The following is a 15,706-nucleotide window of genomic DNA, read 5'->3' on the forward strand; positions in this document are numbered from 1 at the left end:
AACTTCGCGAAAATGAACAGTGTCGCCAATAGCGTCTCAATTAAATAATTATCCATAAGCAAAATATACAAATATTCCAGAAAATGATGATTTTAAGTATGTAAAAAAATAAAAGTGTAAGATATAATTAAAAAATGCTAGCATAGTGAGCGATACAGAAAAACAATCTTAAAAAAAAATGGAACGTACGTAATGTTGACAGATGGTACGACGTTACTCATGTTGGTAACAACTTGTTTGACAGCACTGTAAGTCGCATATAGAAACTTTCGAGTTTTGTCTCACTCTTTACAAATTATTGAGCTTCCTGAGTAATCCATGAGACATTTAGAGTGAGAAACAATTATTATAATGCATGCACATAAGAGATAATTCACGTATAAATTGTAAATAGTAAAAGACAATATACTAACGTTTATATCCCTAGTCAGTACCGCCAACACTATTTAAATTATCCAGCGCATCTCGCGTACATGCCTAGGGTACATGCAACGTGTGAACGACAGCGCTGTGCGGAAAGTGGTGGGTACCGAATCATTGCACTTTTGCTATTGGTGCGGTTACATTTTGCTACTTTTGCAGCACTGCATTGTGGCGAAGCTTCAGGGTAGGGAGGATAAGCTGAGCTTTCCCAAACATTTTCGAAGAAGGGACAAGATCAATTTAGAATTTAGTTAATTAAAAACAGGAGCGTTCCGCGTTTCGTATACCATTTAGCGACGTAAAGCACGGCCTAGATCATCACAATTTCCGACCCATGCCTTCAGCCCAGCTTACACAAAAATTTTGTCACGCTTCGCTAAAAAAGCCTCATAACTATCCGTTTTAATATCAGTTTTGTCTGCGCAGTTCTATGATGTAAGCCGGTATAGGCTGGTCCACAATAAACCGGAAACGAGAACGAGAATGGAAATCTTAATATATAAAATTGAATGTGGGTATGTATGTATATATGTATGTGTGTATGTTCTCTATACAAATCTACACGCTTTGACCGATATTTGCCAAAGTTTGCACATTTAACCTTCATAACCAGGAGAAGAACATAGGCTACATTAAAATTATGTAAATGGAAGTTAAATTAATTAAAATTATAAAAAATAAAAATAAATACGATTAAACATTCATGTGTAATACTAAAATGCAATCTTCTATAGTCAATTGTTTTTTTATTATTGTCTGTTGTATTCAACATCGACTTTCACGAGGCCATGGAAATCATAACATGAAATTAAATAACATTGTTGTTACGCATCATGAAGGCTAAAACTAGATAATTCGTGCAATAAGTATCTTTACGCAGTCCAGGACCGTATTATGAATTTCTCGATGCAGTTGTAGATAGTGAGCAGACTGTGTTTTATCCAACTGAATTCTAGAATTCTTTCAAACTACAAGGATTGCTACCACATAATTTACTTAATATTGAATAACCAGAAGTACTATTGCGAAATATTGACCCACCAAAATTATGCACCAACAAGAATTGGTGTGAAGAACTCATGCAAAAAGTAATAGAAGTGGTAATATTAACTGGAAAAACGAAAGATTATGTTTTTATCTCGCGTATTTATATGATACCCATTCGATTTTAAGCAACTGCAATTTCAGTGCGACTAACATTTGTAATCGCCATATTAAAGTGAAGCTTAAGGACAGTAGCTCTAAGTTGCAGACATTGACTTAAAAATACGTCTTTTTGACATCCTCGACTATATATTATACAAAGGAGTGGAAAAAAATATTTTACACATATCAAAAAGCAATTCAATGATATTTCTGTCCAAAATGTGAATGTACGTAAAGCGACTGAAAATAACACTTTATTAATTATGAAATATACATCTCTCAAAATATTGTTGCTCACGTCCGAAAATATGTTACTGCGAAATTCTATCTGTATAATCACGTTGCAAATGAAGTATGTTACGCATTGTGGAAATAACACTCTCTTAATTTCTAAAAGACCGTTAAGCCTATACGTCTCTCAGAATATTAGTCTTTATGTTAAAAAATGACTTATTGCAAGTTTATATTGTATCTGTATTCTGTGTATAAAATAAGAATTTTGTGAGATATAATTTTCCAAGTCTTATTTATAAAAAAAAACGGGTATGATATAAGTGGATGTACAGCGGTCAAGGGGTACAAAATCTTCCAACATAAATTATATATGTATATATATATATATATATATATATATATATACGTATTGATTCGATCTGAAACTGATCAGAAAGAGGAAAAGGAATAATATTTTCGTTGGGTTTTACTCTGTTCATAGTTTGATTTTTCTATCATTTTATTTGTATTTCTGGCGGTGTGGAAGAGAAGGCCTAATGGTCTTAACTACACCAGAATAAATAAATAAAAACAAATATATATATAAATAAAAAAAAAAGTTGAACGTCGGACACATGACACGTTTTCTTTTCGGTGCCTGATTTACAACTATTTTAAATTGAGTTAACGCTGGCAGGAATTTCGCTACATCAATTCATGTAAGTGACATTAAGTAAAGATTCATCTTAGCTTAGTAAAGACCATTCGTTTTGGTTGTCTATAGTTTTGTTTCCGAGATTTCCGAAAATGTAATAACCAGTTTAATTAAAAATAGAAGAAGAATGGAAAACCCGTGCAACGCCGGGTGCTTTCAGCTAGTCTAATATATAAAAGTGTATGTATGTATGTATGTATGTATGTATGTATGTATGTATGTATGTATGTATGTATGTATGTATGTATGTATGTATGTATGTATGTATGTATGTATGTATGTATGTATGTATGTATGTATGTATGTATGTATGTATGTATGTATGTGTGTATGTATGTGTGTATGTATGTTCTCTATACAAATCTACACCCTTTGATCGTTTTGTGTCATAGTTTGTATATTTAACCTTCATAACCAGGAGAAGAACATAGGCTACATTAAAATCGGACAAATAGACGTTAAATTAATTAAAAAGATAAAAACATAAAAATATATACGGTCAAAATATTAATGTATAATATTAAATGCAATCTCCTACAGTCAATTTGTTCTTTATTATTGTCTGTTGTATTCAACATCGACTTTCATGAGGCCATGGAAAAAGCAAAACGATATAAAATAACATTGTAGATACATCATGAAGGCCAAAATCTAGACAATTCATGGATTAAGTATTTTTATGCAGTCCAGAACGGTATTATGTGTTTCTCGAGACAGTTGTAGATAGTGAGCAGACTGTGTTTTATAAAACTGAATTCTTGAATTCTTTGAAATCGCAAGGATTGTCAACACATAATTGAATACTTGTCTTAATATTGAATAACCAATAGTACTATTGCGAAATATTGATCCACAAAAAGTATGCAATGGAACAGGAATTGGTGTGAAAAAACTCATGCCAAACGTAACAGAAGTGATAGTATTAACTGGCAAAACGAAAAGAAAATATGATTTTATCCCACACATTCCTATGGTACCAGTAACATGCCATTCGATTTTAAGCAACTGCCATTTCAGTGCGACTAGCATTCGTAATGACCGTAGTAAAATAAAGCTCAAAGATAGTCGCTCAAAGTTGCAGGCATTCACTTAAAAACTCCGTGTTTTTCACATTGTAAATAAATAACGTAACTTGCTTTCGAGTGAGCACACCTAAGCATATATATATATATATATATATATATATATATATATATATATATATATATATACCTTTATACAAAAGAGGGAAAAACGAATTGTATGCATATCAATGATACTTTTGTCATGTTCCTAATGTAATATGTGAATATACGTAAGCCCACTGAAAATAACACTATATTAATTCTAAAATGCGTATCTTTCAAAATATTATTGTCCCTGTCCAATAATGTGTTATTGCGAAATTCTATCTGTGTAATCATGTTGCCATTGTAGAATGTTAACTGCTGTGGAAAGAACAGTCACTTCATTTCTATAAAATGTCTTTCAGAATATTATTAATGTTGACTTCTTGCAAAATTATACTCTATCTGCAGTCTGTATATAAAATAAAAAGTAATATATTTAATATGTTCTGAATTTGTTAGATGTAATATCTCGAGTCATATTTAAAAAGCCCGGGTATGATATAAGCGGACGTACAGCTGTCAAGGGGTAAAAAATCTTCCAATATAAACTGAATTATATATGTATATATTGATTCTTTGGTACGACTGATAGACAGATAAATTTCGCCTCGCGATGACACCCCAACGGATTCACACTGGGAACAAGGGAATTCCCTAATTACCGTCAGCTCTCTGAAGTTCAAGTGAAAGCACACGTAGACATAAAATTACGTGAAATGTATGTCAGCACAGCTTCAGATCAATGTACAGGTCTTATAATTATTTTATCTCTGCCTCAGTACAACGTCACATTTGTGGTGGGGAGGAAAGGAGGCAGCAGAAAAATTATTTAATACGCTGACAGTCACGACTAACATAAGGCACTTGAAATTTAGCGATAACTGACCGGCAGAGATAAAATGTAAGATTTCTGGCGGTGTGGAAGAGAAGGCCTAACGACCTTATCTACACCAAAATACATAAACAAACAAAACAAATAAATATATAAATTAAAAAAAATTAAATGTGAAGCACATGATGAAATGTTTTCTTATCGGTGCCTGATCTAAAACTGTTTTAAATTTAGTTAACCCTGGCAAGCATTTGGCTAAGGAGTTCATTAATTCATGTAAGTGAAGTTAAGTAAAGATTCATCTTTATGGACGAGGAAAGCTTAGTAAAGACAATTTGTTATGGTTGTCTATAGTTGGGTTTTCGAGATTTCCGAAAATTTAATAACCAGTTCAATTAAAAATAGAAGCAGAAAGAAAAACCCGCGCAACGCCGGGTACTTTCAGCTAGTGTTAAAATAAATGTATTTATAGTCGTGACGCTGTTATTCCCGGCGTGACTCCTCCTCTTTGCTTACGTCTTAGGAAGTGAAGGCTCTATAAAGTCTAAGTAGGTAGTATCGTTCGCCATTTTTGTTCTTTCGTTGCCGAGCTACCATACGAGGAATCTATTTGCCACACCGTTAAACATTATCATGTCGTAGCTCCTACGATAATAAATCAAACGCACTGTAATTGAGGAAATAACTGAGAGGGAAATAACGTCTTCGTGTGCTTTCTGCGAACGCCAACGAAAGAGCCAAAATGGCGGGCGATTATATTAAGCATTTATCGAGCCTTAAGAAATGAATAACGTCTTCATAAGCGAATCACAAGACGCACACTTTTAAATATAGCCGTCCTGCAACGCGATTGGCTGCCGGAAATTAGAGCGACGGGACTATAAATATGAGCATTCACAATTAATTTTCACGTTCCGAACTGCTACACTCCACACAAAGCGCTTCACTAGCCTCTTCCTTAGTTCTTTTTCCAGAGGTCCACAGAAGATACTCCTTTTTCTATTAAAAACTTCCTTTTCCATTGCTATCCTCCTTTTGACTTCCTGGCAGCAGCTCATTTAGAATCCACAAGTTTATCGTCTTTATTTTTCTTTCTATAACCATGGTCTTCGTCTTGTTTGCATTTATCTTCATCCATACTACTCATAGCTGTCATTTAGCTCCAGCAGGATATCCCTTAGTATTGTCTCCTCTTTTGCTAACGCCATATCATCAGCAAATCTTATTACATTTTATTCTTCTTCCTCCTACTATCACGTCTCCCATGTTCTGAAAACAGTTCTTCACTAAATCCTCCAAGTAGATGTTGAACAGGATAGATTATAAAGGGCATCTTGTTGTACTCCCCTCTCTATTTCTCTTTCTATTGGCATTTCTTCTCTTATTCTGACTTTGACTCGTTTCATATAAGGGTTACTAAACAGCCTCCTCTCTTTCCAATCCACGCCAATTTTCTTTAGGATCCCCATCAGTTTATTCTAATCCACTCTGTCAAACGCCTTTTCTAGGTCCACAAATGATTAAATAAATAAATAAATAAATAAATAAATAAATAAATAAATAAATAAACCTACCCAATGTTGAAATGAGTACGTGTAAACTATGTTTGCTTCAGGTAGACTAGAGAAAAATATTCTGTCTTCATCAGGGGTGGATGCAAGGGGGGGGGATTAAGGGGATATATCCCCTCCCGAAATTTTGAGAAAAATACGAAACAAGAAACAAAAATAATATTCATTTTAATTCGTGAATGATACATAGGAATTAGAGAGTTTTCCACGTAAATTCTCTTTCCTAAAATGTTAAATTCCAAGAACTTCAGGAAGATAAACACAGCGTTCTTACTTCAAGACAGAGAGTCATGAAGAGTATTTTAGGCCTTTAATTTTCCTTCTCTTCTTAGACTATTTCATTAGTCAGCTCAAGGACAGGTTTTTAAATCATAAGGGAATCCTAAAGTCCATACAAACTATTCTACCTAGAAACATAGTGCGAGCATCAGATGAAGATTTAGAAACTGCTATTGAGGCTATAGTAAATCAGTAGCCCAATGATGCTGATGCATCACCAGAGTCTTTCTTCAATGAATTGAAGAAATGAAATTATTTTTCCCTGCACTCGCAAGGCCGCTGAAACTTTTCTGCACGTTGCCTGTAACTACAGCAAACACCAGAACGGTCGTTCTCAACATTGCGGTGTTTGAAGACTTACTTGAGGAGCAGACAGATTAAATGCACTGGCCTTGATGAATATACATAAAATGTAGAAGTAAAAGCTCATGAAGTACTGGATGAAATGTCTAAGAAGCCTCGTCGCCTTCTTCTGTAAATGTCATTCTGTCATTGTTTTTGTATTGCAGTCATTGTAAATGTTAAAATTAAAAAAAAAATATATTGTTTATTTAACAACACTCGCAATTGCCGAGGTTATATCAGCGTCGCCGGTGTGCTGGAATTTTTTCCCTCAGGACTTCTTTTACAGGCCAGTATCGACTGATATGAGGCCTGTTGCATTTAAACACACTTAAATGCCATCGAGCTGGGTTGGGGTAGAACCCGCAACTTCGAGCACAGAAGGCTATACCGACTACGCTACTCAGGCCAACTTGTAAATGTTTGTTACTCAGAAACAAATTGTGAGTACCGTATATAAACTTATTTCTCATTACTCCATTTTTATTATCTTCTCAAATCCCTCCCCGAAAAAAAATCCTGCGTCCGCCCCTGGTCTTCATCTATTAATAACACTGTAGAAAGACTTGCTGAAGTCTACAAACACTGTTGCCTTACTAAGCGAAAACACGTGCGTCTGTAACGACCTTAAAACATGCATTCTTATTACTTTGTGTTGCATTAGGTAGGTTCTAACACGAAGTATCACTACTAACTTCATGTACAGGGACATCATTTTATTTTTACTTCAATTTTTATTGTACCTGAGTTTTTTAATGTACTTCACTCCCACCCCTTCTACTAATGAAGTTCCAACTCCACACAGAGCCAAGACCGCAGATAGTAAGCAGTACTGAGTTACTGAGTATAGTACGTTCCAGAAATATGTTCGCGTTTTCCAGTGACGAAAGAGCTTTCAATATTGAATCATATTTTCGCACAGGTACTGTCCGTTTGCCTACGTCGCATCCCGATTTCCCCCACCTGCTTCTGCTCGCCCCTCTGTAAAAGCTGGGCTGTCTTAGCTCTTTTCTGGAAACATTAATTTCTCTTAGGAATTGGGCGTTTACGTAATATTATACAGCTGTTTAATTTAACTTAAATAAAAGGGCCTCGTTAAGTAATTAACTGTCACGTGATTTCCTCCCTTTCTACAATCCTGCGGCATAACCACTTGGACGGACAGTAGATAGCATGTCTGAGTAATTTTATATTTTCGGGTCGGGCAGAAGTGACGATTGAATTTGCAGTACGTAGAGTAGGTACAGAATTATTTCAACATGAGTTACTAGTACGAAGGACGAGACTGGCAATTGGAATTAGATGCAATAGTCTATAGTGCACAAAAGAACTGAAGCCTGTATCGAAATGAACGGCCACCATTTTCAAAATTGTGTTTAAATATTCATATTATGATTATTTTTCAATTTAACTTCTTTCTCTATATTGTATGCTAATGTGCTGTAGACAGTATAATATACACCGCATAATGAATACGTTCGCATGGATAACTCACTTCGTGAGTAAAAACACTTATTCTTAATACAGTACTGTACTTTGATTAAAGAAAAACCTAATGAAAATTATCAAACTCAAAATCGCGATATTTCCTAGTTTACGTAAATGGATGAACTACTTTTCTTCCTTCCTATGCCTAGTAGAGTGATTTGTGTTTTACGCCAGTATCATCGAACTCCAGTCTTGGAGGGGGGGAGCAAGCGGTGTTTCCGGTTCTCTAAAGGTATAGACAGGTTAATATTAAAAATGTTAGTAAAAATAAAATGATGTCCCTGTATAAAGCAGGTTTCGCAGCGGAGCCTTACTTTTATACGCCATTCTATAATGGATTTTTTTTTTATTTTAGTACGACGCTTTATCAACATTTAGATTATTTAGCGTCTGAATGAGATGAAGGTGATAATGCCGGTGAAATGAGTCCGGGGTCCTACACCAAAAGTAACCCAGCATTTGCTCATATTGGGTTGAGGGAAAACCCCGGAAAAAACCTCAACCAGGTAACTTGCCCCCCACCAGGAATCGAACCCGGGCCACCTGGTTTCGCGGCTAGACGCGCTAACCGTTACTCCACAGGTGTGGACTCTATAATGGAATATGGTACAATTTGTTACATATAGTCGCTACAGTAGAGTACTGCATTAAGCAGATTTTCAACCGAAACCCCTCAACTGTAGCAATAACTGATGCGAATGAACCAGTTTCGTTCATACTAATGAAGAAGAGGCAAAAGGTTATATAACTTATTAAGACAATTTTTGTGTATGTGTACCCTAGATAATGATTGCGTAAATATGAACTGTTGCTCGAAGGAAAAAAAGAAACAAGAATTATATTTTTTGCCAGTCGACCTCGCACGCAAGAGACGACACACAACTTCTGCGTCGACACCGCAGAATTCACATCCCCAAGTAAGTTACATTTACGCATATCAAAGAACGTATATTAGTGCTATATTACAACATACTTTATTTCTGTATATTTTCAACAGTTTTGCTAATTTCAAATAAGATAATACGCCAGCAGTTGTGTTCAATAAAATTGTGCCATAGACTTGAAGTGGCTTGTGACACAGAATCGTGAAGTCGAATTACATTTGGAGAGTGGACATTAATCAGTTATCTGTGACATTAATCAGTTATCTGTAGACTCTATGTGCCTCCAAATCCGCTGTGTGTTTTTAAAAAGATTTTGCAGGAGAAAGAAAAAAAGCATTGTCACTTTTAATTCCCTTGATTTTTAAAGCTACTTTCTTAAGGGCGCCCGCAGGATCCAATCTCAGTGGTAGCCAGATAGTTAGAAAATTAGAGGAAATGGTTGGACGAGAAGAAAGAAAACTCGACATGAAAAATAGCCAGTTCTGAAATCTATAGTAATATGCGTTACAAGAGCTGTATGTTGAAGTTTTCATGTTCGAGGAAAAGTTTGGAAAAGCGAAACGTAGTTGAACTTTTTTAATTTCCGAGAATTGAAAGAAAACATACCGCTCGTATATCGTACATTATTTTGTGCGAAGATCGTTTATTACATACCTGAAAAAGGAATTTCTAATTAGTTGCAATGAAATCTCCATCTTGGTTTCTGTTCAATGACGGCAAATTTGCAAAACAAAAATATCTATCTTCAACATTGTTGCTTTAAAATGTTTTCTGTGTTTCTAATTTATTTATCTTCTCACCATTCGTGAGCTGCCATAAGGGACAAACAGTACTTAACCATAGACATTTTTACAAGTTCATGAAAAACCATTGATTTTGTTTTAACAATGAAATTCCTACAAATAATTTCCTGCAAATAATTTTTTTTGAGATTAGTGAAAATATCTTTCATGAAGAGAGTAGCGGTACCTCTTGCTCCAACCAGAAGTCCGTTTACTTCAAGCTCTTTTAGCTGGTATTTTTTGAGGTAATAGGGAATGGTAGGATTGTAGATATTCTTTTTTTCATTATCCACTTCTGCTGGCTGTTCCTCATCTGTTTCGAAACGCACAGTGGGATCAATTATGTATCCAGATCTTGTAGATTCCTTGAAAGCTATTATATCTATGCGCCTTGTACTGCCAGTGACGGAGAGACCATGTACTTCTTCAAAGGTGTTGTAATCGGCATGTTTAAGGGCAGTGGCTATAATTGATCGTACTTGGTGATGTCTAGCGTTTCGCAGAGCTTCGCCGTGCGGACAGGATCCAGGACGTGTGCAAGAGTTTCAACCTCGTTGTGGCAATGCCTACTCCAGCAGGCCGTGATATACGTCTGTCTTTTTTTCCCCCAGTCTATGACGAGTCTGGAATCTTGTTGCTTTTTTCACGGCTTCCTTAATGTTACTTGCATCACGAATGCAGTAACTTTAGTGGAGTTGGAGAGTTTACTTTAATTTTTGCAAATATTTAAAAACAATAATTAACAGTGCAATTTAGGTGAAATTGCAGTGGTAAGTTTCCAATTTATAATTATTACCATATTGAACGTCTCTAAAAATAATATGTTAAAAGCCTAAAGCAGTAAAATCAATATGTCACTTAAGCGGTAAGAAGAGGGAAATTGTTATGTGTGTTAGGTTGGGAATTCTGAATGTGGAATTTTAGACTTTCCGCGGATTGGTTTTGTGCGGAAACCAAGCAATTACGCACGATCTCGCACAAAATTATCTTGCGCACGCATTCATAGTTCAAAGCACTCGCTTTTGTTTACTGAGGGTTTGAGGAAACCTGTATCGAGCACGTAGAGAAAAATGAAAAGACTTGTAAAAAATAAAAATCTCAGTGGTAGTAATTTGCTACCCCTGGCTACTCCCTGTGGGCGTCCTTGTACTTTCTGTATAATTTGATCATATTTCTTGTGGTGAATTGTGGTATATCAACACCATGCTATCGTGAAGTTGGACCTGCAGGCAGCTGACTTAGCATGTAATTCGAGACAGTTATTCAGCTTGAGAGAAAGAATGTGCTCGACAATGTGAAGAACTAAATGTAAAATTTCTATTGAAAATTATAGCTTAAGGTACCTATGTAGCACAAAATACGAAAATTACGAATAATACAATTTTTGCGAATTCAATATGGCAGTTTCAGTACTATGACTTGTATAAAAAAATAAAACATGGACAACGCAGATAGACATGAACACAATTAACACATGTACAGTATTTTATTTTATTTTTATTTTTATTTTATTTTAAATCCACCACCAACAGAAGCAGGCTTCCAATTACAGGTGGCTTACACAGATATATACAGAAAATACATAATAAGAGAGAAAAAACAACAAAACAAACAACACAAACGAAAGAAAGAAAATACATAATGGTAATAGATGCTAGAATATAATATTACAGTTAATATAGTGCCAAATGTCAATATAATGATGCGAAATTATTTAAAAACTAGAGGGAAAACATTATAATACACTTCTTCATAATTTAAATATCTATGGAAATACAATTCTTTTTAATATTGTATGAAATTTTTCAATTGTTAAACTAAAATCCAATTGAGAATCACAGTTTAAAGACAGAGAGTTGTAAGTATTACATATAACAAACAATGGAGAGTTCTTGAAGAAAACAGTTCTAGGAATAGGAATAATAAAAGGTTGCCTATGACATAATTCTGTTCTTTTTACATTGAGCTGAAAGAATTTAAGAAAATCACAGTTATTCAATATACCGTTAACAGTCTTATAGAGTAAAATTTGGCTATTTATTAATCGTCGAGATTTTAAAGTTTTATAATTAAATTCAAAAGGTAAGTGATTATATGAAATTTGCTTGTCATAAGACGACACGTGATGTTTTTTAAAATATAAATAACGTAAAAATCTTTTCTATATCCTTTCTATTTGCATCTGATGGAAGTATGTAACACCTTTCGATAGTATACATTTAGTAAAATCCAAAAGTGTAATTTCTATATATAATGAATGAATTTTATCTGGAATTTAGTATAGTCATCAGCCAATACCTCTAGATTATAAAACAACTCTTTAGAATCCATAAAATATTTATTATCAATGGTAATTATATTTTTCAATTGGTGTAACTTATGCAGAGAAAATGGGCTTCTCCAATATTTTGTATGTTACGATTTTGAATATTTTAAAATGCTTTATTCTCTGTTTTATTCACAATGTGTTTGTTAAGAAATTATTGCTCTTGCAATATCCATTGCAATCCTATTTATTATACCTTTATATAAATCCAACTTCTGGGGCATGAAGGGTGGAGGGCCTGTATACAGAGTGTCCCAAATTGATGTATACACATTTATTTTTGATACACTATTTCTCAGCAACGAGATGAGACAGAAATACGATTTTTGGGGTTTTGTATTCTTTAAGCCAATACATGTTCAAACGTTTTCCACTGCTTTCTGAATCATAAATAGTAGAAATCGTATTTCTATCTCATTTATTTGCTGTGAAATAGTATTTCTAAAAGCGCATACATCAATTTCGAACACTCTGTATATTCCAAATTTAATTAAGCGCTGTGTTTTTCTGGGTGAGTAGGCTACATTCTTTCGTATAATAACTTAAATAATCCGTTCTTACTTTCGTAGTTTTATAGGGATATCCAAAATGTTACGTGCTATTTAATACTAGTGATATTATAAGTTGTATGAACTTGCACACTTGTAAATTCTATTACATTTTTGTGCTAAGTTATATCAGAATATCTACATTTTATACATCTTGTTATGAATGTCTATGACTAGGTAGAAATAAAATACGCATTTTGCTACTTACCAAGGTGTTGAGTATTTGGGCTATTCCATATGAAATCGATCAGTAAAAAACCTCGAATTTTTTTAATACTCTAATTTTTTCCATATTTATACAAGGTGCTGAGGAGAGTGCATTTTCAAAAATATACTATCGAAAGTCAAACGGTTTTTGTACTATTGAGCGACAAATTTAGCGTATTTTATAAAAACAAGCCTCTTTCAGCGCTCAGAACTCTGGAACCATTTACTGCAGAACATTGAACGGGAGCTCATTTTGAAGCTGACATTTAGTAGGTTATGATAAGGAGTAATAGCCTATTTATTTTTATTGTATACAGAGAGACAGATAATCTGATTTTACTTACTTTTAGGCTTTTTGCCCATTTGTAAAAATGTAAAAAATATTGAGAAAAAACCTTGCATTATTAAGAGGGATTCGGTATTGTTTGCTTAGTGGCTCGGCAATAAGTTTCGAGGGTATTAAATAAAATATTTTCACACGCCTAGACTTGAACGGCGCAGTACCCCATGCACTGGCCAAAGCTGAAGATAAGCCAGCATTGGGCGTCATTTTACTCCTGTGTTTATGAAAACTTGTGATAAAGCTAGCCCAGCCATGACTGCTAGACGACACATCATGTGTTTGTCTCCTGGCCTTGCTTGTTTCGACTACCTACAATCAGCTGGTTAGTTCACGCGCGTACTATTTATTTTTTTTATTTGATATTTTCAATACTTTCTTATCAACTGTGCACCAGTAAAAAATATGTGTTTATTTGTACTTTCAATGCGGAATCTAACCATATATTTTAAAAATATTTTTTCTTGGGCAAAGGCGTCTTCATGAAGAAAAATATAAATTTCTCCATTTCCATAAAAAGTAAGAAAAACTGTTTATATGTCAATATAAACTTTAATTTCTCAGCATAAAAATAAACCATGATTTTGATCATTGGGTGAAAGGGTTTCGGAGGCACAACAGTTTAAATTTGCTAATTTTATGAAAATACGATAAATTTAAATATTTTTAATTTAAACACTATGAAGTTCTGATGCCTCAAACTTTGCACAAAGCATTGTATCACAGTTGTCAACGGACAGAAAAAGTTTCATTGTATTTAAAAATTGCAAGGTCAATTTTCTCTATATTTCGGTCGATTTGAGATGGAATAGGCCATTTGCATATGCAAAATGTGCTTCGGGTGCACTGAGTAGCTTCACTGTTATAAATTGCAGACAAGTTAAAATACAAAAGTGTTTGAAGCTCGCAATTTGATTTTTAAAAAAGGAAGATAAAATATTCTTACGTGATAAACTAAGGAATTTCAAGGATGACTGTCACCCATCCTCGCAAGCAGGTGTTTCAAATTTGTCGTCTTTGTTCCCCCTTCTCTTCTTCGGATATTACCAAAAGATCAAACACTTCCGAAGATATATATTTTTTTTCATTTTCCTATCACAGTTCTTTCAAACTGGAAATTAATGAGTCAGAAATCAACATTAACCTGCTAAAGAGGTCCAAATTGCCGTCTCGTCTTGAAATTCTTTGAATAAAGCTTTCTGGAAATTTTCTCACATCTTTTTGTTTCTAGACTCAATAACCTCTTCTAATATTCTCCAACCAGTAAAATAATTGAGCTGCCTGCACAATTACAGATCCATGAAAATTGTGGGTGTCATAAAGTATTGCTATTTTGAAAAATTTCTATGTACTTACTATCATTGATAACACTTCTTCTTCTTCTTCTTCTTCTTCTTCTTCTTCTTCTTCTTCTTCTTCTTCTTCTGTGACTTTCGTGGCTTGTTTTTTTTACTTCAACCGTGATTCACAGTTTTTCACGTCTGGAAGATGTTATTGTAGTCACTTCTTTTAATAGTTTCGCTGAATTTTCATCTTCGGCCCTTAAATTCACCACTGTGGTTTATGAAAGCTACGCAGCACCCATACTGTTCCGCAGAATTTTAATTCTCCTCTTCTTACTATTCTCACTTGAGTAATTACAATTTTTGATAGTTTATTCTGAGTGTTGCTTGAGGTTAAGGAATGGATGATTAAACTAAAGTGAACTAGATACTAATGTCAAGTTTTAACAAGATTATTATAATGATGGGTATTAAGGAAGAAAAAGAATCCCAATGAGTTAAAACGTGTGAAGTGTTAAGTGTTAAATAAGTAATATTAGTATAGTGATTTTAAATAGGATAGTCAGTTAAAATTTATTTTGATATAGTAATAATGATCAACAGAACAATATATTGTAAAGTAGAACGAGTAAGATGGGACGTAGAAAGACGGCATTTTATATAGGGCAATTCACGAGGAAAGGTAAAAAATTTAGGATATGAATTCTGAAGTCATTCTGAGTGAAAAAGTTCATATGAATATGTGTCCGTTTTCCAGCGGTTACGGAGATATGGTTCTTTGATTTCACAAAAACTTCTGGGATTCCATTGTACTAACTCGCATTTAGAGACAGATAACGGACAAATTTAAAGTTCATATTCACGTATGCAAACACATCTAATATTCTAGAAGTTGGGGTCGATGTTTTTGCACATTTTCAAAGGTACCTCCTTCTGCTTCAATGCACTGTTGCGTTCGGGCGTGAATCGCCTCATCGCTCGGGAAAGTTGCACGTGGCTGTTCTTTATGCCGCATCCAAAATACGGTCGATTAGCGCCTCTCTCGTTTCCCGTTCCTTTGCTATACCAAGTCTTTCATCCAACCTCATAGACAGTAAATACTCTTCGATATGGTAGGCTACCCTTCTGTTCGGAAAGCGTCGTTCATATTCAGCGACGGCACACAAGGTACTTCCATCGCACAAACCATAAACATACACAATATCGGCGTATTCTGTA

General features: G+C 34.4%; 1 protein-coding gene across 1 annotated transcript in view; it reads left to right on the plus strand.

Annotated features, from left to right (window-relative positions):
• The first annotated feature begins 8,981 nt into the window (after positions 1-8,981).
• LOC138695212 (cytochrome P450 4C1-like) overlaps positions 8,982-15,706 on the plus strand; it is a 53,904-nt gene continuing 47,179 nt past the window's right edge. The window contains exon 1 of the mRNA XM_069819671.1: positions 8,982-9,035. The gene's annotated coding sequence lies outside the window, so the exon portion shown is untranslated. The remainder of the gene's footprint in view (positions 9,036-15,706) is intronic.

This window comes from Periplaneta americana, chromosome 2 (assembly GCF_040183065.1).
Source record: "Periplaneta americana isolate PAMFEO1 chromosome 2, P.americana_PAMFEO1_priV1, whole genome shotgun sequence".
NCBI lineage: Eukaryota > Metazoa > Arthropoda > Insecta > Blattodea > Blattidae > Periplaneta > Periplaneta americana.